The sequence below is a fragment of the Triturus cristatus genome, chromosome 12 (genome assembly GCF_964204655.1).
Source record: "Triturus cristatus chromosome 12, aTriCri1.1, whole genome shotgun sequence".
Lineage (NCBI taxonomy): Eukaryota > Metazoa > Chordata > Amphibia > Caudata > Salamandridae > Triturus > Triturus cristatus.
Genome location: NC_140595.1, coordinates 726,382,158 through 726,405,483, shown reverse-complemented (window position 1 = coordinate 726,405,483; position 23,326 = coordinate 726,382,158). Strand labels below are relative to the sequence as shown.

The 23,326-nt window shown below is 40.5% G+C and overlaps 7 non-coding genes across 7 annotated transcripts; all 7 read left to right on the top strand.

The window, feature by feature from the left end:
• The first annotated feature begins 969 nt into the window (after positions 1-969).
• TRNAH-GUG (transfer RNA histidin (anticodon GUG)) lies at positions 970-1,041 on the top strand. The gene has a single exon. It is a non-coding gene; the product is annotated as a tRNA-His (tRNA).
• Positions 1,042-3,629: 2,588 nt separating this feature from the next.
• On the top strand, positions 3,630-3,711 carry TRNAS-AGA (transfer RNA serine (anticodon AGA)). The gene has a single exon. It is a non-coding gene; the product is annotated as a tRNA-Ser (tRNA).
• Positions 3,712-7,645: 3,934 nt separating this feature from the next.
• On the top strand, positions 7,646-7,727 carry TRNAS-CGA (transfer RNA serine (anticodon CGA)). Its single transcript has one exon. It is a non-coding gene; the product is annotated as a tRNA-Ser (tRNA).
• A 3,941-nt stretch (positions 7,728-11,668) lies between these two features.
• On the top strand, positions 11,669-11,750 carry TRNAS-CGA (transfer RNA serine (anticodon CGA)). Its single transcript has one exon. It is a non-coding gene; the product is annotated as a tRNA-Ser (tRNA).
• A 3,941-nt stretch (positions 11,751-15,691) lies between these two features.
• Positions 15,692-15,773, top strand: TRNAS-AGA (transfer RNA serine (anticodon AGA)). The gene has a single exon. It is a non-coding gene; the product is annotated as a tRNA-Ser (tRNA).
• Positions 15,774-17,054: 1,281 nt separating this feature from the next.
• TRNAH-GUG (transfer RNA histidin (anticodon GUG)) lies at positions 17,055-17,126 on the top strand. Its single transcript has one exon. It is a non-coding gene; the product is annotated as a tRNA-His (tRNA).
• Positions 17,127-19,714: 2,588 nt separating this feature from the next.
• Positions 19,715-19,796, top strand: TRNAS-AGA (transfer RNA serine (anticodon AGA)). The gene has a single exon. It is a non-coding gene; the product is annotated as a tRNA-Ser (tRNA).
• The last annotated feature ends 3,530 nt before the right edge of the window (positions 19,797-23,326 follow it).

Sequence of the window (23,326 nt, the reverse complement as noted above, 5' to 3'; positions counted from 1 at the left end):
CATTTTCTTTTTTATTCTCCCCCGTGTTACATGCTTAACCTCCCCATGTGTAATTTCTCTTAACCTGCTGTCCCAGGAAGAGAATTTCATCTACTGGCTCTTTCTGTGTTTTTTTCCCTAGTCTGTCTTTCCCATTTCTTAGCTGTGTAACTGTTCCTTTACGCGCTCTATTTAAACGCCATCAATCTCATTTGAGCTCCTTGCTCCCGCTTCTGTTTTCTCCACCTCTCATACTGCCAGTTCTCTCTTTCTCTGTGGTTGGTGGCTACTTTCCTGAGCTTCCGAAGCCACGTGGTTCCTGCCTCTTGTTGTCAGACTTGAATTGGAAAAGGAACTATATTAACAAGCCTTTACCACTCACACACGGCGGAAGTTTATACTTTAATTCAGTGAGCTAAGAAAAGCGTGTTGTGGGTCCCCTACGAGCCATGGTGCTTGCTTCATCATGATTTGGCACCAGTCATTAGCCGCAGCTCTGCTAATGAGCCACTGAGGTCAGTTTCAATATTTACTCAAAAACATAACCATGCAGCCCACCCCTCAACTGTGTATTTATCTTGCTTTTCTGCTGTTCGTGTGATTAGCTGGGAGGAGCTCACGGCGACATCCTCCCTATAAAAGTGTAGATGGATCACTCTCTAACTCTTTCTTGCTTCACATACAAATGGCTTGAAAGGTGCAGGGAAGATGCAGGTCTAATAGACAGAATAGAAGGTCTGTGCCAGGTGGGTTTCTCTGCATTGGTGTCCCATCACAGGTCCGCAAGTGTAATGTGTGATCTTTGACTCCTGGCATTTCACAAGCAGGCGGCCAGGAAACGGTTTCAGCCTATCAACCACTGAGGAGACGCAGCCTCTGAATGAGGAATGAGGAAGCAATGAATACATCCAGCCTATCACAGGAACAGCCCTGAGTGTTCCGAATTATAAATTCTCCATGTCACTGTATGTCGTTGAGCCCAAGTAGCTCGCCGTGATCGTATAGTGGTTAGTACTCTGCGTTGTGGCCGCAGCAACCTCGGTTCGAATCCGAGTCACGGCATTGTGGTTGGCAATGTCACGGCAGTTGGGTGTTAATTTTACAGAATTAGCAAATGTACCAGTGGTTTTTGTAAAATGTCTATTAAAAACAGATCCTTTCAAATATTTAAACCATCTAACAACAAATGATTTAAACTCGCATGATTATAAGCTGTAGCTATAATGTATTTACTTACATAAATTATCGTTCTTGAACCTATTGGGGGTGGAGGGGGAGCGGAGCTCACCCTCCAGGTGCAGTTGAGTGACCTGTGTTGTGGCTCTCTAGAGGGAAGGCACAAATTTTGCTGTCACCCAGCCCAATCCAGACGTGTATTGGGGCCAGGTTTCAGGCAAATAGAGCAGTAAGTGCAGAGACATGTTCACTCTCTAAAAGTGGCATTTCTAAAATAGTAAAGTTAAATCCAACCTCACCAGTAAGTAGGATTTTAAATAAATAAATAAAGCTACTCCTCTCTGATATGGAATTACCAAATAAAAAGTATAGGGGAATACACAGAGCTAACCTATGAGAGGGGTAGACCTCACAGTAGTGAAAAATGAAATAGACTGTTTGGTACTTACAGGACACGCGAACCACCAAAGTACATATCTTATGTTATACTTACATAGCATCATGCACCTAGGACTACCTAGGGCCTACCTTAGGTGTAAATTATATGTAATAAAAGGGGAGTTTAAGGCTTGGCAAGTAGGCTGGGACTCCCCTGGGAGACCCCTGAGTCTATGCCCAGAACCATAACTCTGCCAGTCGAGTACTTACCTAAAAGCCGATAACTCACTTTTCTTCCATAGGCTAACATTGAGTGGTTTCACTTGGAAATTCTTCTAAGTGGTGTGGAGTTTTGGAACTTTAAAATATTCATCTAAAATCAGCCGAACAACGAATTCTGATTTACTCACCTGTTATCAGGAGAGACCTCAGTGCTGCATCTTGGAGCTCGGTACTGACCCTGAAAAGTAATTTTAACCGTACTTACCAGTAACTCGAATTTCCTTCCATGGGATATCATTGCCTGCTTTTTGCTGAAAATTTTCTAAGTGTCGATTTTTGAAACTTACAAATATTCTTTAAAAATCGTACCAACTGTGAAAACGTAATTGTTTACCTGTTTTAGATAGATGTCCCAGTACTGAGCCTAGGAGCCCAGCACTGGATTACAAAAGTAACGAGAACGTACTTTACCCGTAACTTGAATTTTCTTCCATAGGAAACCATTGACTGTTTTTCTGTGAAATTTCTTCTAAGTGTCGATTTTGCAAACATGTAAATATTCCTTAAAAATCGCCTGTATAACTTAAACGCAGTTTCTCACCTGCTTACAGGTGGTACAGTAGTGCTGGATCTAGGATCCAACACTGACCTAGAAAACGTAACCATAACCCCACTTACTTGCTAAGTGAATTTCCTTCCATAGGATAACATTGGTAATTTGATCAGCAAAAGTTTCTAAGTGTCAACTTTTAAAATAGCAAAATATTGCTTAAAAATCACAACAGTAACTAAAACGAATTTACTCACTTGTTTCCAAGAACTGTCCCAGGACTGAATCTAGGATCCAGTCCTGGATTTAGAAAAGTAATCCTGAAAGTAATTAATTGCATATAACTTAAAATTCCCATTGAGCTCAATGTATTATTGTGATTCAAATTGTGTTGCCTATTGCAATAAACTGTAACTATGACCTGCAAAAGTCAATTGCCTATTGCAAAGTATTTAACTAAAGCATCTCATTCTGAGAAAGTATATTTTGATACCTATTGTTGGTTCTAAAATAAAACAACAATATCTTTTGTATGCAAACCAATGGCCTAGAGTTCAGTTCTTGAGTGTGTGAGACCATTTGCTGACTGAGTGTGTACAACAAATGTTTTACACTGTACTCTGATACTGCCTTACTGCTCGGCAAGCTACCACTTTAGAGAGTAAGGTTATATCTAACTTTAGCCTCTGGCAAACCTCTGGGGACTGGGGACTCTGTGCACACTGTACCTATTTGGGAACAGTATATACAGAGCCACTTTCTCACAGTAGTGATAAAGTGATTAGAGTCCTACGGCCAACATAAAGATACAGCAAAACGTGAGGTGAAAAGCAAAAAGGTTGCTGGTAGGCCACCTTAAGGATGCCAGGTCTAACAAAAACTGAACTAAGGATAACATGAGTAAAACATCAGGTTTCTCTACTGCATTTGGTGAGACAAGTGGGCCTTCTTTTATCTTCCATTCAAGCAATCTTTGACACACCCCTTTATTATAGAGCTTTTCAAGGATTAAAGATAAGGCACTTACAAAGGAGTCCCAAATAATCAGAGATGGTTGACTTCTGTAATATGGGTCGTAGACTAAAAGCAGCACAAAAACAGAGTGCAACAGGGTCCAAAAAACTTGAGTGCCACAAGAGAGTTTGAATGCAAGCGTATCCTTTTACAGATCCAGAGATATACTCATGCAATTTTTATTTTTAGGACAGAACGTGCATGATGAAAAAAACATTGTTTTTAAAAAGCGCATTGCAGAATATCAGTACTTTGATGTGGGAAAACTTCAAAACTTTCAAACAAAATATTTGTAGGCAGCTTACAGCAAGTTGTTGTGGCCGAGTGGTTAAGGCGATGGACTAGAAATCCATTGGGGTATCCCCGCGCAGGTTCGAATCCTGCCAACAAAGAGAATCTTTTTATTATCGGCTACAATTTCAGAAGGTAACCTTTAGTATTTCTTCCATTTCAGTTTTATAAATAGGTGGCTTATTTTTGTGTCACTATTGCCTCTCCACATATTTGTTATCGCTACCTCTTTCATGTCTTTGCTACACCTCATTCCTACTTTAGCACTGGTGTAAACGCTTCAAATTATTATACCGTTGCTCTCTCATTCATACCTGCGCATGCACTTGAAAGTTACTTTACCAATAAAAGACGCAAAGAGAGAAATAGAACAAAAGTGCTGGCTGGATTGGCAAACACACTTCATAAAACTGCATTTTCTTTTTTATTCTCCCCCGTGTTACATGCTTAACCTCCCCATGTGTAATTTCTCTTAACCTGCTGTCCCAGGAAGAGAATTTCATGTACAGGCTCTTTCTGTGTTTTTTTCCCTAGTCTGCCTTTCCCATTTCTTAGCTGTGTAACTGTTCCTTTACGCGCTCTATTTAAACGCCATCAATCTCATTTGAGCTCCTTGCTCCCGCTTCTGTTTTCTCCACCTCTCATACTGCCAGTTCTCTCTTTCTCTGTGGTTGGTGGCTACTTTCCTGAGCTTCCGAAGCCACGTGGTTCCTGCCTCTTGTTGTCAGACTTGAATTGGAAAAGGAACTATATTAACAAGCCTTTACCACTCACACACGGCGGAAGTTTATACTTTAATTCAGTGAGCTAAGAAAAGCGTGTTGTGGGTCCCCTACGAGCCATGGTGCTTGCTTCATCATGATTTGGCACCAGTCATTAGCCGCAGCTCTGCTAATGAGCCACTGAGGTCAGTTTCAATATTTACTCAAAAACATAACCATGCAGCCCACCCCTCAACTGTGTATTTATCTTGCTTTTCTGCTGTTCGTGTGATTAGCTGGGAGGAGCTCACGGCGACATCCTCCCTATAAAAGTGTAGATGGATCACTCTCTAACTCTTTCTTGCTTCACATACAAATGGCTTGAAAGGTGCAGGGAAGATGCAGGTCTAATAGACAGAATAGAAGGTCTGTGCCAGGTGGGTTTCTCTGCATTGGTGTCCCATCACAGGTCCGCAAGTGTAATGTGTGATCTTTGACTCCTGGCATTTCACAAGCAGGCGGCCAGGAAACGGTTTCAGCCTATCAACCACTGAGGAGACGCAGCCTCTGAATGAGGAAGCAATGAATACATCCAGCCTATCACAGGAATAGCCCTGAGTGTTCCGAATTATAAATTCTCCATGTCACTATATGTCGTTGAGCCCAAGTAGCTCGCCGTGATCGTATAGTAGTTAGTACTCTGCGTTGTGGCCGCAGCAACCTTGGTTCGAATCCGAGTCACGGCATTGTGGTTGGCAATGTCACGGCAGTTGCGTGTTAATTTTACAGAATTAGCAAATGTACCAGTGGTTTTTGTAAAATGTCTATTAAAAACAGATCCTTTCAAATATTTAAACCATCTAACAACAAATGATTTAAACTCGCATGATTATAAGCTGTAGCTATAATGTATTTACTTACATAAATTATCGTTCTTGAACCTATTGGGGGTGGAGGGGGAGTGGAGCTCACCCCCCAGGTGCAGTTGAGTGACCTGTGTTGTGGCTCTCTAGAGGGAAGGCACAAATTTTGCTGTCACCCAGCCCAATCCAGACGTGTATTGGGGCCAGGTTTCAGGCAAATAGAGCAGTAAGTGCAGAGAAATGTTCACTCTCTAAAAGTGGCATTTCTAAAATAGTAAAGTTAAATCCAACCTCACCAGTAAGTAGGATTTTCAATAAATAAATAAAGCTACTCCTCTCCGATATGGAATTACCAAATAAAAAGTATAGGGGAATACACAGAGCTAACCTATGAGAGGGGTAGACCTCACAGTAGTGAAAAATGAAATAGACTGTTTGGTACTTACAGGACACGCGAACCACCAAATTACATATCTTATTTTTTACTTACATAGCATCATGCACCTAGGACTACCTAGGGCCTACCTTAGGTGTAAATTATATGTAATAAAAGGGGAGTTTAAGGCTTGGCAAGTAGGCTGGGACTCCCCTGGGAGACCCCTGAGTCTATGCCCAGAACCATAACTCTGCCAGTCGAGTACTTACCTAAAAGCCGATAACTCACTTTTCTTCCATAGGCTAAAATTTCGTTGTTTCACTTGGAAATTCTTCTAAGTGGTGTGGAGTTTTGGAACTTTAAAATATTCATCTAAAATCAGCCGAACAACGAATTCTGATTTACTCACCTGTTATCAGGAGAGACCTCAGTGCTGCATCTTGGAGCTCAGTACTGACCATGAAAAGTAATTTTAACCGTACTTACCAGTAACTCGAATTTCCTTCCATGGGATATCATTGCCTGCTTTTTGCTGAAAATTTTCTAAGTGTCGATTTTTGAAACTTACAAATATTCTTTAAAAATCGTACCAACTGTGAAAACGTAATTGTTTACCTGTTTTAGATAGATGTCCCAGTACTGAGCCTAGGAGCCCAGCACTGGATTACAAAAGTAACGAGAATGTACTGTACCCGTAACTTGAATTTTCTTCCATAGGAAACCATTGACTGTTTTTCTGTGAAATTTCTTCTAAGTGTCGATTTTGCAAACATGTAAATATTCCTTAAAAATCGCCTGTATAACTTAAACGCAGTTTCTCACCTGCTTACAGGTGGTACAGTAGTGGTGGATCTAGGATCCAACACTGACCTAGAAAAAGGAACCATAACCCCACTTACCTGCTAAGTGAATTTCCTTCCATAGGATAACATTGGTAATTTGATCAGCAAAAGTTTCTAAGTGTCAACTTGTAAAATAGCAAAATATTGCTTAAAAATCACAACAGTAACTAAAACGAATTTACTCACTTGTTTCCAAGAACTGTCCCAGGACTGAATCTAGGATCCAGTCCTGGATTTAGGAAAGTAATCCTGAAAGTAATTAATTGCATATAACTTAAAATTCCCATTGAGCTCAATGTATTATTGTGATTCAAATTGTGTTGCCTATTGCAATAAACTGTAACTATGACCTGCAAAAGTCAATTGCCTATTGCAAAGTATTTAACTAAAGCATCTCATTCTGAGAAAGTATATTTTGATACCTATTGTTGGTTCTAAAATAAAACAACAATATCTTTTGTATGCAAACCAATGGCCTAGAGTTCAGTTCTTGAGTGTGTGAGACCATTTGCTGACTGAGTGTGTACAACAAATGTTTTACACTGTACTCTGATACTGCCTTACTGCTCGGCAAGCTACCACTTTAGAGAGTAAGGTTATATCTAACTTTAGCCTCTGCCAAACCTCTGGGGACTGGGGACTCTGTGCACACTGTACCTATTTGGGAACAGTATATACAGAGCCACTTTCTCACAGTAGTGATAAAGTGATTAGAGTCCTAAGGCCAACATAAAGATACAGCAAAACGTGAGGTGAAAAGCAAAAAGGTTGCTGGTAGGCCACCTTAAGGATGCCAGGTCTACCAAAAACTGAACTAAGGATAACATGAGTAAAACATCAGGTTTCTCTACTGCATTTGGTGAGACAAGTGGGCCTTCTTTTATCTTCCATTCAAGCAATCTTTGACAGACCCCTTTATTATAGAGCTTTTCAAGGATTAAAGATAAGGCACTTACAAAGGAGTCCCAAATACTCAGAGATGGTTGACTTCTGTAATATGGGTCGTAGACTAAAAGCAGCGCAAAAACAGAGTGCAACAGGGTCCAAAAAACTTGAGTGCCACAAGGGAGTTTGAATGCAAGCGTATCCTTTTACAGATCCAGAGATGTACTCATGCAATTTTTGTTTTTAGGACAGAACGTGCATGATGAAAAAAACATTGTTTTTAAAAAGCGCATTGCAGAATATCAGTACTTTGATGTGGGAAAACTTCAAAACTTTCAAACAAAATATTTGTAGGCAGCTTACAGCAAGTTGTTGTGGCCGAGTGGTTAAGGCGATGGACTCGAAATGCATTGGGGTATCCCCGCGCAGGTTCGAATCCTGCCAACAACGAGAATCTTTTTATTATCGGCTACAATTTCAGAAGTTAACCTTTAGTATTTCTTCCATTTCAGTTTTATAAATAGGTGGCTTATTTTTGTGTCACTATTGCCTCTCCACATATTTGTTATCGCTACCTCTTTCATTTCTTTGCTACACCTCATTCCTACTTTAGCACTGGTGTAAACGCTTCAAATTATTATACCGTTGCTCTCTCATTCATACCTGCGCATGCACTTGAAAGTTACTTTACCAATAAAAGACGCAAAGAGAGAAATAGAACAAAAGTGCTGGCTGGATTGGCAAACACACTTCATAAAACTGCATTTTCTTTTTTATTCTCCCCCGTGTTACATGCTTAACCTCCCCATGTGTAATTTCTCTTAACCTGCTGTCCCAGGAAGAGAATTTCATCTACTGGCTCTTTCTGTGTTTTTTTCCCTAGTCTGTCTTTCCCATTTCTTAGCTGTGTAACTGTTCCTTTACGCGCTCTATTTAAACGCCATCAATCTCATTTGAGCTCCTTGCTCCCGCTTCTGTTTTCTCCACCTCTCATACTGCCAGTTCTCTCTTTCTCTGTGGTTGGTGGCTACTTTCCTGAGCTTCCGAAGCCACGTGGTTCCTGCCTCTTGTTGTCAGACTTGAATTGGAAAAGGAACTATATTAACAAGCCTTTACCACTCACACACGGCGGAAGTTTATACTTTAATTCAGTGAGCTAAGAAAAGCGTGTTGTGGGTCCCCTACGAGCCATGGTGCTTGCTTCATCATGATTTGGCACCAGTCATTAGCCGCAGCTCTGCTAATGAGCCACTGAGGTCAGTTTCAATATTTACTCAAAAACATAACCATGCAGCCCACCCCTCAACTGTGTATTTATCTTGCTTTTCTGCTGTTCGTGTGATTAGCTGGGAGGAGCTCACGGCGACATCCTCCCTATAAAAGTGTAGATGGATCACTCTCTAACTCTTTCTTGCTTCACATACAAATGGCTTGAAAGGTGCAGGGAAGATGCAGGTCTAATAGACAGAATAGAAGGTCTGTGCCAGGTGGGTTTCTCTGCATTGGTGTCCCATCACAGGTCCGCAAGTGTAATGTGTGATCTTTGACTCCTGGCATTTCACAAGCAGGCGGCCAGGAAACGGTTTCAGCCTATCAACCAATGAGGAGACGCAGCCTCTGAATGAGGAATGAGGAAGCAATGAATACATCCAGCCTATCACAGGAATAGCCCTGAGTGTTCCGAATTATAAATTCTCCATGTCCCTGTATGTCGTTGTGCCCAAGTAGCTCGCCGTGATCGTATAGTGGTTAGTACTCTGCGTTGTGGCCGCAGCAACCTCGGTTTGAATCCGAGTCACGGCATTGTGGTTGGCAATGTCACGGCAGTTGGGTGTTAATTTTACAGAATTAGCAAATGTGCCAGTGGTTTTTGTAAAATGTCTATTAAAAACAGATCCTTTCAAATATTTAAACCATCTAACAACAAATGATTTAAACTCGCATGATTATAAGCTGTAGCTATAATGTATTTACTTACATAAATTATCGTTCTTGAACCTATTGGGGGTGGAGGGGGAGCGGAGCTCACCCCCCAGGTGCAGTTGAGTGACCTGTGTTGTGGCTCTCTAGAGGGAAGGCACAAATTTTGCTGTCACCCAGCCCAATCCAGACGTGTATTGGGGCCAGGTTTCAGGCAAATAGAGCAGTAAGTGCAGAGACATGTTCACTCTCTAAAAGTGGCATTTCTAAAATAGTAAAGTTAAATCCAACCTCACCAGTAAGTAGGACTTTCAATAAATAAATAAAGCTACTCCTCTCCGATATGGAATTAACAAATAAAAAGTATAGGGGAATACACAGAGCTAACCTATGAGAGGGGTAGACCTCACAGTAGTGAAAAATGAAATAGACTGTTTGGTACTTACAGGACACGCGAACCACCAAAGTACATATCTTATTTTTTACTTACATAGCATCATGCACCTAGGACTACCTAGGGCCTACCTTAGGTGTAAATTATATGTAATAAAAGGGGAGTTTAAGGCTTGGCAAGTAGGCTGGGACTCCCCTGGGAGACCCCTGAGTCTATGCCCAGAACCATAACTCTGCCAGTCGAGTACTTACCTAAAAGTCGATAACTCACTTTTCTTCCATAGGCTAAAATTTCGTTGTTTCACTTGGAAATTCTTCTAAGTGGTGTGGAGTTTTGGAACTTTAAAATATTCATCTAAAATCAGCCGAACAACGAATTCTGATTTACTCACCTGTTATCAGGAGAGACCTCAGTGCTGCATCTTGGAGCTCAGTACTGACCCTGAAAAGTAATTTTAACCGTACTTACCAGTAACTCGAATTTCCTTCCATGGGATATCATTGCCTGCTTTTTGCTGAAAATTTTCTAAGTGTCGATTTTTGAAACTTACAAATATTCTTTAAAAATCGTACCAACTGTGAAAACGTAATTGTTTACCTGTTTTAGATAGATGTCCCAGTACTGAGCCTAGGAGCCCAGCACTGGATTACAAAAGTAACGAGAACGTACTTTACCCGTAACTTGAATTTTCTTCCATAGGAAACCATTGACTGTTTTTCTGTGAAATTTCTTCTAAGTGTCGATTTTGCAAACATGTAAATATTCCTTAAAAATCGCCTGTATAACTTAAACGCAGTTTCTCAACTGCTTACAGGTGGTACAGTAGTGCTGGATCTAGGATCCAACACTGACCTAGAAAAAGTAACCATAACCCCACTTACCTGCTAAGTGAATTTCCTTCCATAGGATAACATTGGTAATTTGATCAGCAAAAGTTTCTAAGTGTCAACTTTTAAAATAGCAAAATATTGCTTAAAAATCACAACAGTAACTAAAACGAATTTACTCACTTGTTTCCAAGAACTGTCCCAGGACTGAATCTAGGATCCAGTCCTGGATTTAGAAAAGTAATCCTGAAAGTAATTAATTGCATATAACTTAAAATTCCCATTGAGCTCAATGTATTATTGTGATTCAAATTGTGTTGCCTATTGCAATAAACTGTAACTATGACCTGCAAAAGTCAATTGCCTATTGCAAAGTATTTAACTAAAGCATCTCATTCTGAGAAAGTATATTTTGATACCTATTGTTGGTTCTAAAATAAAACAACAATATCTTTTGTATGCAAACCAATGGCCTAGAGTTCAGTTCTTGAGTGTGTGAGACCATTTGCTGACTGAGTGTGTACAACAAATGTTTTACACTGTACTCTGATACTGCCTTACTGCTCGGCAAGCTACCACTTTAGAGAGTAAGGTTATATCTAACTTTAGCCTCTGCCAAACCTCTGGGGACTGGGGACTCTGTGCACACTGTACCTATTTGGGAACAGTATATACAGAGCCACTTTCTCACAGTAGTGATAAAGTGATTAGAGTCCTAAGGCCAACATAAAGATACAGCAAAACGTGAGGTGAAAAGCAAAAAGGTTGCTGGTAGGCCACCTTAAGGATGCCAGGTCTACCAAAAACTGAACTAAGGATAACATGAGTAAAACATCAGGTTTCTCTACTGCATTTGGTGAGACAAGTGGGCCTTCTTTTATCTTCCATTCAAGCAATCTTTGACAGACCCCTTTATTATAGAGCTTTTCAAGGATTAAAGATAAGGCACTTACAAAGGAGTCCCAAATACTCAGAGATGGTTGACTTCTGTAATATGGGTCGTAGACTAAAAGCAGCGCAAAAACAGAGTGCAACAGGGTCCAAAAAACTTGAGTGCCACAAGGGAGTTTGAATGCAAGCGTATCCTTTTACAGATCCAGAGATATACTCATGCAATTTTTGTTTTTAGGACAGAACGTGCATGATGAAAAAAACATTGTTTTTAAAAAGCGCATTGCAGAATATCAGTACTTTGATGTGGGAAAACTTCAAAACTTTCAAACAAAATATTTGTAGGCAGCTTACAGCAAGTTGTTGTGGCTGAGTGGTTAAGGCGATGGACTCGAAATCCATTGGGGTATCCCCGCGCAGGTTAGAATCCTGCCAACAACGAGAATCTTTTTATTATCGGCTACAATTTCAGAAGTTAACCTTTAGTATTTCTTCCATTTCAGTTTTATAAATAGGTGGCTTATTTTTGTGTCACTATTGCCTCTCCACATATTTGTTATCGCTACCTCTTTCATGTCTTTGCTACACCTCATTCCTACTTTAGCACTGGTGTAAACGCTTCAAATTATTATACCGTTGCTCTCTCATTCATACCTGCGCATGCACTTGAAAGTTACTTTACCAATAAAAGACGCAAAGAGAGAAATAGAACAAAAGTGCTGGCTGGATTGGCAAACACACTTCATAAAACTGCATTTTCTTTTTTATTCTCCCCCGTGTTACATGCTTAACCTCCCCATGTGTAATTTCTCTTAACCTGCTGTCCCAGGAAGAGAATTTCATCTACAGGCTCTTTCTGTGTTTTTTTCCCTAGTCTGTCTTTCCCATTTCTTAGCTGTGTAACTGTTCCTTTACGCGCTCTATTTAAACGCCATCAATCTCATTTGAGCTCCTTGCTCCCGCTTCTGTTTTCTCCACCTCTCATACTGCCAGTTCTCTCTTTCTCTGTGGTTGGTGGCTACTTTCCTGAGCTTCCGAAGCCACGTGGTTCCTGCCTCTTGTTGTCAGGCTTGAATTGGAAAAGGAACCATATTAACAAGCCTTTACCACACACACACGGCGGAAGTTTATACTTTAATTCAGTGAGCTAAGAAAAGCGTGTTGTGGGTCCCCTACGAGCCATGGTGCTTGCTTCATCATGATTTGGCACCAGTCATTAGCCGCAGCTCTGCTAATGAGCCACTGAGGTCAGTTTCAATATTTACTCAAAAACATAACCATGCAGCCTACCCCTCAACTGTGTATTTATCTTGCTTTTCTGCTGTTCGTGTGATTAGCTGGGAGGAGCTCACGGCGACATCCTCCCTATAAAAGTGTAGATGGATCACTCTCTAACTCTTTCTTGCTTCACATACAAATGGCTTGAAAGGTGCAGGGAAGATGCAGGTCTAATAGACAGAATAGAAGGTCTGTGCCAGGTGGGTTTCTCTGCATTGGTGTCCCATCACAGGTCCGCAAGTGTAATGTGTGAACTTTGACTCCTGGCATTTCACAAGCAGGCAGCCAGGAAACGGTTTCAGCCTATCAGCCACTGAGGAGACGCAGCCTCTGAATGAGGAATGAGGAAGCAATGAATACATCCAGCCTATCACAGGAATAGCCCTGAGTGTTCCGAATTATAAATTCTCCATGTCACTGTATGTCGTTGAGCCCAAGTAGCTCGCCGTGATCGTATAGTGGTTAGTACTCTGCGTTGTGGCCGCAGCAACCTCGGTTTGAATCCGAGTCACGGCATTGTGGTTGGCAATGTCACGGCAGTTGGGTGTTAATTTTACAGAATTAGCAAATGTGCCAGTGGTTTTTGTAAAATGTCTATTAAAAACAGATCCTTTCAAATATTTAAACCATCTAACAACAAATGATTTAAACTCGCATGATTATAAGCTGTAGCTATAATGTATTTACTTACATAAATTATCGTTCTTGAACCTATTGGGGGTGGAGGGGGAGCGGAGCTCACCCCCCAGGTGCAGTTGAGTGACCTGTGTTGTGGCTCTCTAGAGGGAAGGCACAAATTTTGCTGTCACCCAGCCCAATCCAGACGTGTATTGGGGCCAGGTTTCAGGCAAATAGAGCAGTAAGTGCAGAGAAATGTTCACTCTCTAAAAGTGGCATTTCTAAAATAGTAAAGTTAAATCCAACCTCACCAGTAAGTAGGATTTTCAATAAATAAATAAAGCTACTCCTCTCCGATATGGAATTACCAAATTAAAAGTATAGGGGAATACACAGAGCTAACCTATGAGAGGGGTAGACCTCACAGTAGTGAAAAATGAAATAGACTGTTTGGTACTTACAGGACACGCGAACCACCAAAGTACATATCTTATTTTTTGCTTACATAGCATCATGCACCTAGGACTACCTAGGGCCTACCTTAGGTGTAAATTATATGTAATAAAAGGGAAGTTTAAGGCTTGGCAAGTAGGCTGGGACTCCCCTGGGAGACCCCTGAGTCTATGCCCAGAACCATAACTCTGCCAGTCGAGTACTTACCTAAAAGCCGATAACTCACTTTTCTTCCATAGGCTAACATTGAGTGGTTTCACTTGGAAATTCTTCTAAGTGGTGTGGAGTTTTGGAACTTTAAAATATTCATCTAAAATCAGCCGAACAACGAATTCTGATTTACTCACCTGTTATCAGGAGAGACCTCAGTGCTGCATCTTGGAGCTCGGTACTGACCCTGAAAAGTAATTTTAACCGTACTTACCAGTAACTCGAATTTCCTTCCATGGGATATCATTGCCTGCTTTTTGCTGAAAATTTTCTAAGTGTCGATTTTTGAAACTTACAAATATTCTTTAAAAATCGTACCAACTGTGAAAACGTAATTGTTTACCTGTTTTAGATAGATGTCCCAGTACTGAGCCTAGGAGCCCAGCACTGGATTACAAAAGTAACGAGAACGTACTTTACCCGTAACTTGAATTTTCTTCCATAGGAAACCATTGACTGTTTTTCTGTGAAATTTCTTCTAAGTGTCGATTTTGCAAACATGTAAATATTCCTTAAAAATCGCCTGTATAACTTAAACGCAGTTTCTCAACTGCTTACAGGTGGTACAGTAGTGCTGGATCTAGGATCCAACACTGACCTAGAAAACGTAACCATAACCCCACTTACCTGCTAAGTGAATTTCCTTCCATAGGATAACATTGGTAATTTGATCAGCAAAAGTTTCTAAGTGTCAACTTTTAAAATAGCAAAATATTGCTTAAAAATCACAACAGTAACTAAAACGAATTTACTCACTTGTTTCCAAGAACTGTCCCAGGACTGAATCTAGGATCCAGTCCTGGATTTAGAAAAGTAATCCTGAAAGTAATTAATTGCATATAACTTAAAATTCCCATTGAGCTCAATGTATTATTGTGATTCAAATTGTGTTGCCTATTGCAATAAACTGTAACTATGACCTGCAAAAGTCAATTGCCTATTGCAAAGTATTTAACTAAAGCATCTCATTCTGAGAAAGTATATTTTGATACCTATTGTTGGTTCTAAAATAAAACAACAATATCTTTTGTATTCAAACCAATGGCCTAGAGTTCAGTTCTTGAGTGTGTGAGACCATTTGCTGACTGAGTGTGTACAACAAATGTTTTACACTGTACTCTGATACTGCCTTACTGCTCGGCAAGCTACCACTTTAGAGAGTAAGGTTATATCTAACTTTAGCCTCTGCCAAACCTCTGGGGACTGGGGACTCTGTGCACACTGTACCTATTTGGGAACAGTATATACAGAGCCACTTTCTCACAGTAGTGATAAAGTGATTAGAGTCCTAAGGCCAACGTAAAGATACAGCAAAACGTGAGGTGAAAAGCAAAAAGGTTGCTGGTAGGCCACCTTAAGGATGCCAGGTCTAACAAAAACTGAACTAAGGATAACATGAGTAAAACATCAGGTTTCTCTACTGCATTTGGTGAGACAAGTGGGCCTTCTTTTATCTTCCATTCAAGCAATCTTTGACAGACCCCTTTATTATAGAGCTTTTCAAGGATTAAAGATAAGGCACTTACAAAGGAGTCCCAAATAATCAGAGATGGTTGACTTCTGTAATATGGGTCGTAGACTAAAAGCAGCACAAAAACAGAGTGCAACAGGGTCCAAAAAACTTGAGTGCCACAAGAGAGTTTGAATGCAAGCGTATCCTTTTACAGATCCAGAGATATACTCATGCAATTTTTCTTTTTAGGACAGAACGTGCATGATGAAAAAAACATTGTTTTTAAAAAGCGCATTGCAGAATATCAGTACTTTGATGTGGGAAAACTTCAAAACTTTCAAACAAAATATTTGTAGGCAGCTTACAGCAAGTTGTTGTGGCCGAGTGGTTAAGGCGATGGACTAGAAATCCATTGGGGTATCCCCGCGCAGGTTCGAATCCTGCCAACAACGAGAATTTTTTTATTATCGGCTACAATTTCAGAAGTTAACCTTTAGTATTTCTTCCATTTCAGTGTTATAAATAGGTGGCTTATTTTTGTGTCACTATTGCCTCTCCACATATTTGTTATCACTACCTCTTTCATGTCTTTGCTACACCTCATTCCTACTTTAGCACTGGTGTAAACGCTTCAAATTATTATACGGTTGCTCTCTCATTCATACCTGTGCATGCACTTGAAAGTTACTTTACCAATAAAAGACGCAAAGAGAGAAATAGAACAAAAGTGCTGGCTGGATTGGCAAACACACTTCATAAAACTGCATTTTCTTTTTTATTCTCCCCCGTGTTACATGCTTAACCTCCCCATGTGTAATTTCTCTTAACCTGCTGTCCCAGGAAGAGAATTTCATGTACAGGCTCTTTCTGTGTTTTTTTCCCTAGTCTGTCTTTCCCATTTCTTAGCTGTGTAACTGTTCCTTTACGCGCTCTATTTAAACGCCATCAATCTCATTTGAGCTCCTTGCTCCCGCTTCTGTTTTCTCCACCTCTCATACTGCCAGTTCTCTCTTTCTCTGTGGTTGGTGGCTACTTTCCTGAGCTTCCGAAGCCACGTGGTTCCTGCCTCTTGTTGTCAGACTTGAATTGGAAAAGGAACCATATTAACAAGCCTTTACCACTCACACACGGCGGAAGTTTATACTTTAATTCAGTGAGCTAAGAAAAGCGTGTTGTGGGTCCCCTACGAGCCATTGTGCTTGCTTCATCATCATTTGGCACCAGTCATTAGCCGCAGCTCTGCTAATGAGCCACTGAGGTCAGTTTCAATATTTACTCAAAAACATAACCATGCAGCCCACCCCTCAACTGTGTATTTATCTTGCTTTTCTGCTGTTCGTGTGATTAGCTGGGAGGAGCTCACGGCGACATCCTCCCTATAAAAGGGTAGATGGATCACTCTCTAACTCTTTCTTGCTTCACATACAAATGGCTTGAAAGGTGCAGGGAAGATGCAGGTCTAATAGACAGAATAGAAGGCCTGTGCCAGGTGGGTTTCTCTGCATTGGTGTCCCATCACAGGTCTGCAAGTGTAATGTGTGATCTTTGACTCCTGGCATTTCACAAGCAGGCGGCCAGGAAACGGTTTCAGCCTATCAACCACCGAGGAGACGCAGCCTCTGAATGAGGAATGAGGAAGCAATGAATACATCCAGCCTATCACAGGAACAGCCCTGAGTGTTCCGAATTATAAATTCTCCATGTCATTGTATGTCGTTGAGCCCAAGTAGCTCGCCGTGATCGTATAGTGGTTAGTACTCTGCGTTGTGGCCGCAGCAACCTCGGTTCGAATCCGAGTCACGGCATTGTGGTTGGCAATGTCACGTTAGTTGGGTGTTAATTTTACAGAATTAGCAAATGTACCAGTGGTTTTTGTAAAATGTCTATTAAAAACAGATCCTTTCAAATATTTAAACCATCTAACAACAAATGATTTAAACTCGCATGATTATAAGCTGTAGCTATAATGTATTTACTTACATAAATTATCGTTCTTGAACCTATTGGGGGTGGAGGGGGAGCGGAGCTCACCCCCCAGGTGCAGTTGAGTGACCTGTGTTGTGGCTCTCTAGAGGGAAGGCACAAATTTTGCTGTCACCCAGCCCAATCCAGACGTGTATTGGGGCCAGGTTTCAGGCAAATAGAGCAGTAAGTGCAGAGACATGTTCACTCTCTAAAAGTGGCATTTCTAAAATAGTAAAGTTAAATCCAACCTCACCAGTAAGTAGGATTTTCAATAAATAAATAAAGCTACTCCTCTCCGATATGGAATTACCAAATAAAAAGTATAGGGGAATACACAGAGCTAACCTATGAGAGGGGTAGACCTCACAGTAGTGAAAAATGAAATAGACTGTTTGGTACTTACAGGACACGCGAACCACCAAAGTACATATCTTATTTTTTACTTACATAGCATCATGCACCTAGGACTACCTAGGGCCTACCTTAGGTGTAAATTATATGTAATAAAAGGGGAGTTTAAGGCTTGGCAAGTAGGCTGGGACTCCCCTGGGAGACCCCTGAGTCTATGCCCAGAACCATAACTCTGCCAGTCGAGTACTTACCTAAAAGCCGATAACTCACTTTTCTTCCATAGGCTAACATTGAGTGGTTTCACTTGGAAATTCTTCTAAGTGGTGTGGAGTTTTGGAACTTTAAAATATTCATCTAAAATCAGCCGAACAACGAATTCTGATTTACTCACCTGTTATCAGGAGAGACCTCAGTGCTGCATCTTGGAGCTCAGTACTGACCCTGAAAAGTAATTTTAACCGTACTTACCAGTAACTCGAATTTCCTTCCATGGGATATCATTGCCTGCTTTTTGCTGAAAATTTTCTAAGTGTCGATTTTTGAAACTTACAAATATTCTTTAAAAATCGTACCAACTGTGAAAACGTAATTGTTTACCTGTTTTAGATAGATGTCCCAGTACTGAGCCTAGGAGCCCAGCACTGGATTACAAAAGTAACGAGAATGTACTTTACCCGTAACTTGAATTTTCTTCCATAGGAAACCATTGACTGTTTTTCTGTGAAATTTCTTCTAAGTGTCGATTTTGCAAACATGTAAATATTCCTTAAAAATCGCCTGTATAACTTAAACGCAGTTTCTCAACTGCTTACAGGTGGTACAGTAGTGCTGGATCTAGGATCCAACACTGACCTAGAAAACGTAACCATAACCCCACTTACCTGCTAAGTGAATTTCCTTCCATAGGATAACATTGGTAATTTGATCAGCAAAAGTTTCTAAGTGTCAACTTTTAAAATAGCAAAATATTGCTTAAAAATCACAACAGTAACTAAAACGAATTTACTCACTTGTTTCCAAGAATTGTCCCAGGACTGAATCTAGGATCCAGTCCTGGATTTAGAAAAGTAATCCTGAAAGTAATTAATTGCATATAACTTAAAATTCCCATTGAGCTCAATGTATTATTGTGATTCAAATTGTGTTGCCTATTGCAATAAACTGTAACTATGACCTGCAAAAGTCAATTGCCTATTGCAAAGTATTTAACTAAAGCATCTCATTCTGAGAAAGTATATTTTGATACCTATTGTTGGTTCTAAAATAAAACAACAATATCTTTTGTATGCAAACCAATGGCCTAGAGTTCAGTTCTTGAGTGTGTGAGACCATTTGCTGACTGAGTGTGTACAACAAATGTTTTACACTGTACTCTGATACTGCCTTACTGCTCGGCAAGCTACCACTTTAGAGAGTAAGGTTATATCTAACTTTAGCCTCTGCCAAACCTCTGGGGACTGGGGACTCTGTGCACACTGTACCTATTTGGGAACAGTATATACAGAGCCACTTTCTCACAGTAGTGATAAAGTGATTAGAGTCCTAAGGCCAACATAAAGATACAGCAAAACGTGAGGTGAAAAGCAAAAAGGTTGCTGGTAGGCCACCTTAAGGATGCCAGGTCTACCAAAAACTGAACTAAGGATAACATGAGTAAAACATCAGGTTTCTCTACTGCATTTGGTGAGACAAGTGGGCCTTCTTTTATCTTCCATTCAAGCCATCTTTGAGAGACCCCTTTATTATAGAGCTTTTCAAGGATTAAAGATAAGGCACTTACAAAGGAGTCCCAAATACTCAGAGATGGTTGACTTCTGTAATATGGGTCGTAGACTAAAAGCAGCGCAAAAACAGAGTGCAACAGGGTCCAAAAAACTTGAGTGCCACAAGGGAGTTTGAATGCAAGCGTATCCTTTTACAGATCCAGAGATATACTCATGCAATTTTTATTTTTAGGACAGAACGTGCATGATGAAAAAAACATTGTTTTTAAAAAGCGCATTGCAGAATATCAGTACTTTGATGTGGGAAAACTTCAAAACTTTCAAACAAAATATTTGTAGGCAGCTTACAGCAAGTTGTTGTGGCTGAGTGGTTAAGGCGATGGACTAGAAATCCATTGGGGTATCCCCGCGCAGGTTCGAATCCTGCCAACAACGAGAATCTTTTTATAATCGGCTACAATTTCAGAAGTTAACCTTTAGTATTTCTTCCATTTCAGTTTTATAAATAGGTGGCTTATTTTTGTGTCACTATTGCCTCTCCACATATTTGTTATCGCTACCTCTTTCATGTCTTTGCTACACCTCATTCCTACTTTAGCACTGGTGTAAACGCTTCAAATTATTATACCGTTGCTCTCTCATTCATACCTGCGCATGCACTTGAAAGTTACTTTACCAATAAAAGACGCAAAGAGAGAAATAGAACAAAAGTGCTGGCTGGATTGGCAAACACACTTCATAAAACTGCATTTTCTTTTTTATTCTCCCCCGTGTTACATGCTTAACCTCCCCATGTGTAATTTCTCTTAACCTGCTGTCCCAGGAAGAGAATTTCATCTACAGGCTCTTTCTGTGTTTTTTTCCCTAGTCTGTCTTTCCCATTTCTTAGCTGTGTAACTGTTCCTTTACGCGCTCTATTTAAACGCCATCAATCTCATTTGAGCTCCTTGCTCCCGCTTCTGTTTTCTCCACCTCTCATACTGCCAGTTCTCTCTTTCTCTGTGGTTGGTGGCTACTTTCCTGAGCTTCCGAAGCCACGTGGTTCCTGCCTCTTGTTGTCAGACTTGAATTGGAAAAGGAACCATATTAACAAGCCTTTACCACTCACACACGGCGGAAGTTTATACTTTAATTCAGTGAGCTAAGAAAAGCGTGTTGTGGGTCCCCTACGAGCCATTGTGCTTGCTTCATCATCATTTGGCACCAGTCATTAGCCGCAGCTCTGCTAATGAGCCACTGAGGTCAGTTTCAATATTTACTCAAAAACATAACCATGCAGCCCACCCCTCAACTGTGTATTTATCTTGCTTTTCTGCTGTTCGTGTGATTAGCTGGGAGGACCTCACGGCGACATCCTCCCTATAAAAGTGTAGATGGATCACTCTCTAACTCTTTCTTGCTTCACATACAAATGGCTTGAAAGGTGCAGGGAAGATGCAGGTCTAATAGACAGAATAGAAGGCCTGTGCCAGGTGGGTTTCTCTGCATTGGTGTCCCATCACAGGTCCGCAAGTGTAATGTGTGATCTTTGACTCCTGGCATTTCACAAGCAGGCGTCCAGGAAACGGTTTCAGCCTATCAACCACTGAGGAGACGCAGCCTCTGAATGAGGAATGAGGAAGCAATGAATACATCCAGCCTATCACAGGAACAGCCCTGAGTGTTCCGAATTATAAATTCTCCATGTCATTGTATGTCGTTGAGCCCAAGTAGCTTGCCGTGATCATATAGTGGTTAGTACTCTGCGTTGTGGCCGCAGCAACCTCGGTTCGAATCCGAGTCACGGCATTGTGGTTGGCAATGTCACGGCAGTTGGGTGTTAATTTTACAGAATTAGCAAATGTACCAGTGGTTTTTGTAAAATGTCTATTAAAAACAGATCCATTCAAATATGTAACCATCTAACAACAAATGATTTAAACTCGCATGATTTTAAGCTGTAGCTATAATGTATTTACTTACATAAATTATCGTTCTTGAACCTATTGGGGGTGGAGGGGGAGCGGAGCTCACCCCCCAGGTGCAGTTGAGTGACCTGTGTTGTGGCTCTCTAGAGGGAAGGCACAAATTTTGCTGTCACCCAGCCCAATCCAGACGTGTATTGGGGCCAGGTTTCAGGCAAATAGAGCAGTAAGTGCAGAGACATGTTCACTCTCTAAAAGTGGCATTTCTAAAATAGTAAAGTTAAATCCAACCTCACCAGTAAGTAGGATTTTCAATAAATAAATAAAGCTACTCCTCTCCGATATGGAATTACCAAATAAAAAGTATAGGGGAATACACAGAGCTAACCTATGAGAGGGGTAGACCTCACAGTAGTGAAAAATGAAATAGACTGTTTGGTACTTACAGGACACGCGAACCACCAAAGTACATATCTTATTTTTTACTTACATAGCATCATGCACCTAGGACTACCTAGGGCCTACCTTAGGTGTAAATTATATGTAATAAAAGGGGAGTTTAAGGCTTGGCAAGTAGGCTGGGACTCCCCTGGGAGACCCCTGAGTCTATGCCCAGAACCATAACTCTGCCAGTTGAGTACTTACCTAAAAGCCGATAACTCACTTTTCTTCCATAGGCTAACATTGAGTGGTTTCACTTGGAAATTCTTCTAAGTGGTGTGGAGTTTTGGAACTTTAAAATATTAATCTAAAATCAGCCGAACAACGAATTCTGATTTACTCACCTGTTATCAGGCGAGACCTCAGTGCTGCATCTTGGAGCTCAGTACTGACCCTGAAAAGTAATTTTAACCGTACTTACCAGTAACTCGAATTTCCTTCCATGGGATATCATTGCCTGCTTTTTGCTGAAAATTTTCTAAGTGTCGATTTTTGAAACTTACAAATATTCTTTAAAAATCGTACCAACTGTGAAAACGTAATTGTTTACCTGTTTTAGATAGATGTCCCAGTACTGAGCCTAGGAGCCCAGCACTGGATTACAAAAGTAACGAGAACGTACTTTACCCGTAACTTGAATTTTCTTCCATAGGAAACCATTGACTGTTTTTCTGTGAAATTTCTTCTAAGTGTCGATTTTGCAAACATGTAAATATTCCTTAAAAATCGCCTGTATAACTTAAACGCAGTTTCTCAACTGCTTACAGGTGGTACAGTAGTGCTGGATGTAGGATCCAACACTGACCTAGAAAAAGTAACCATAACCCCACTTACCTGCTAAGTGAATTTCCTTCCATAGGATAACATTGGTAATTTGATCAGCAAAAGTTTCTAAGTGTCAACTTTTAAAATAGCAAAATATTGCTTAAAAATCACAACAGTAACTAAAACGAATTTACTCACTTGTTTCCAAGAACTGTCCCAGGACTGAATCTAGGATCCAGTCCTGGATTTAGAAAAGTAATCCTGAAAGTAATTAATTGCATATAACTTAAAATTCCCATTGAGCGCAATGTATTATTGTGATTCAAATTGTGTTGCCTATTGCAATAAACTGTAACTATGACCTGCAAAAGTCAATTGCCTATTGCAAAGTATTTAACTAAAGCATCTCATTCTGAGAAAGTATATTTTGATACCTATTGTTGGTTCTAAAATAAAACAACAATATCTTTTGTATGCAAACCAATGGCCTAGAGTTCAGTTCTTGAGTGTGTGAGACCATTTGCTGACTGAGTGTGTACAACAAATGTTTTACACTGTACTCTGATACTGCCTTACTGCTCGGCAAGCTACCACTTTAGAGAGTAAGGTTATATCTAACTTTAGCCTCTGCCAAACCTCTGGGGACTGGGGACTCTGTGCACACTGTACCTATTTGGGAACAGTATATACAGAGCCACTTTCTCACAGTAGTGATAAAGTGATTAGAGTCCTAAGGCCAACATAAAGATACAGCAAAACGTGAGGTGAAAAGCAAAAAGGTTGCTGGTAGGCCACCTTAAGGATGCCAGGTCTACCAAAAACTGAACTAAGGATAACATGAGTAAAACATCAGGT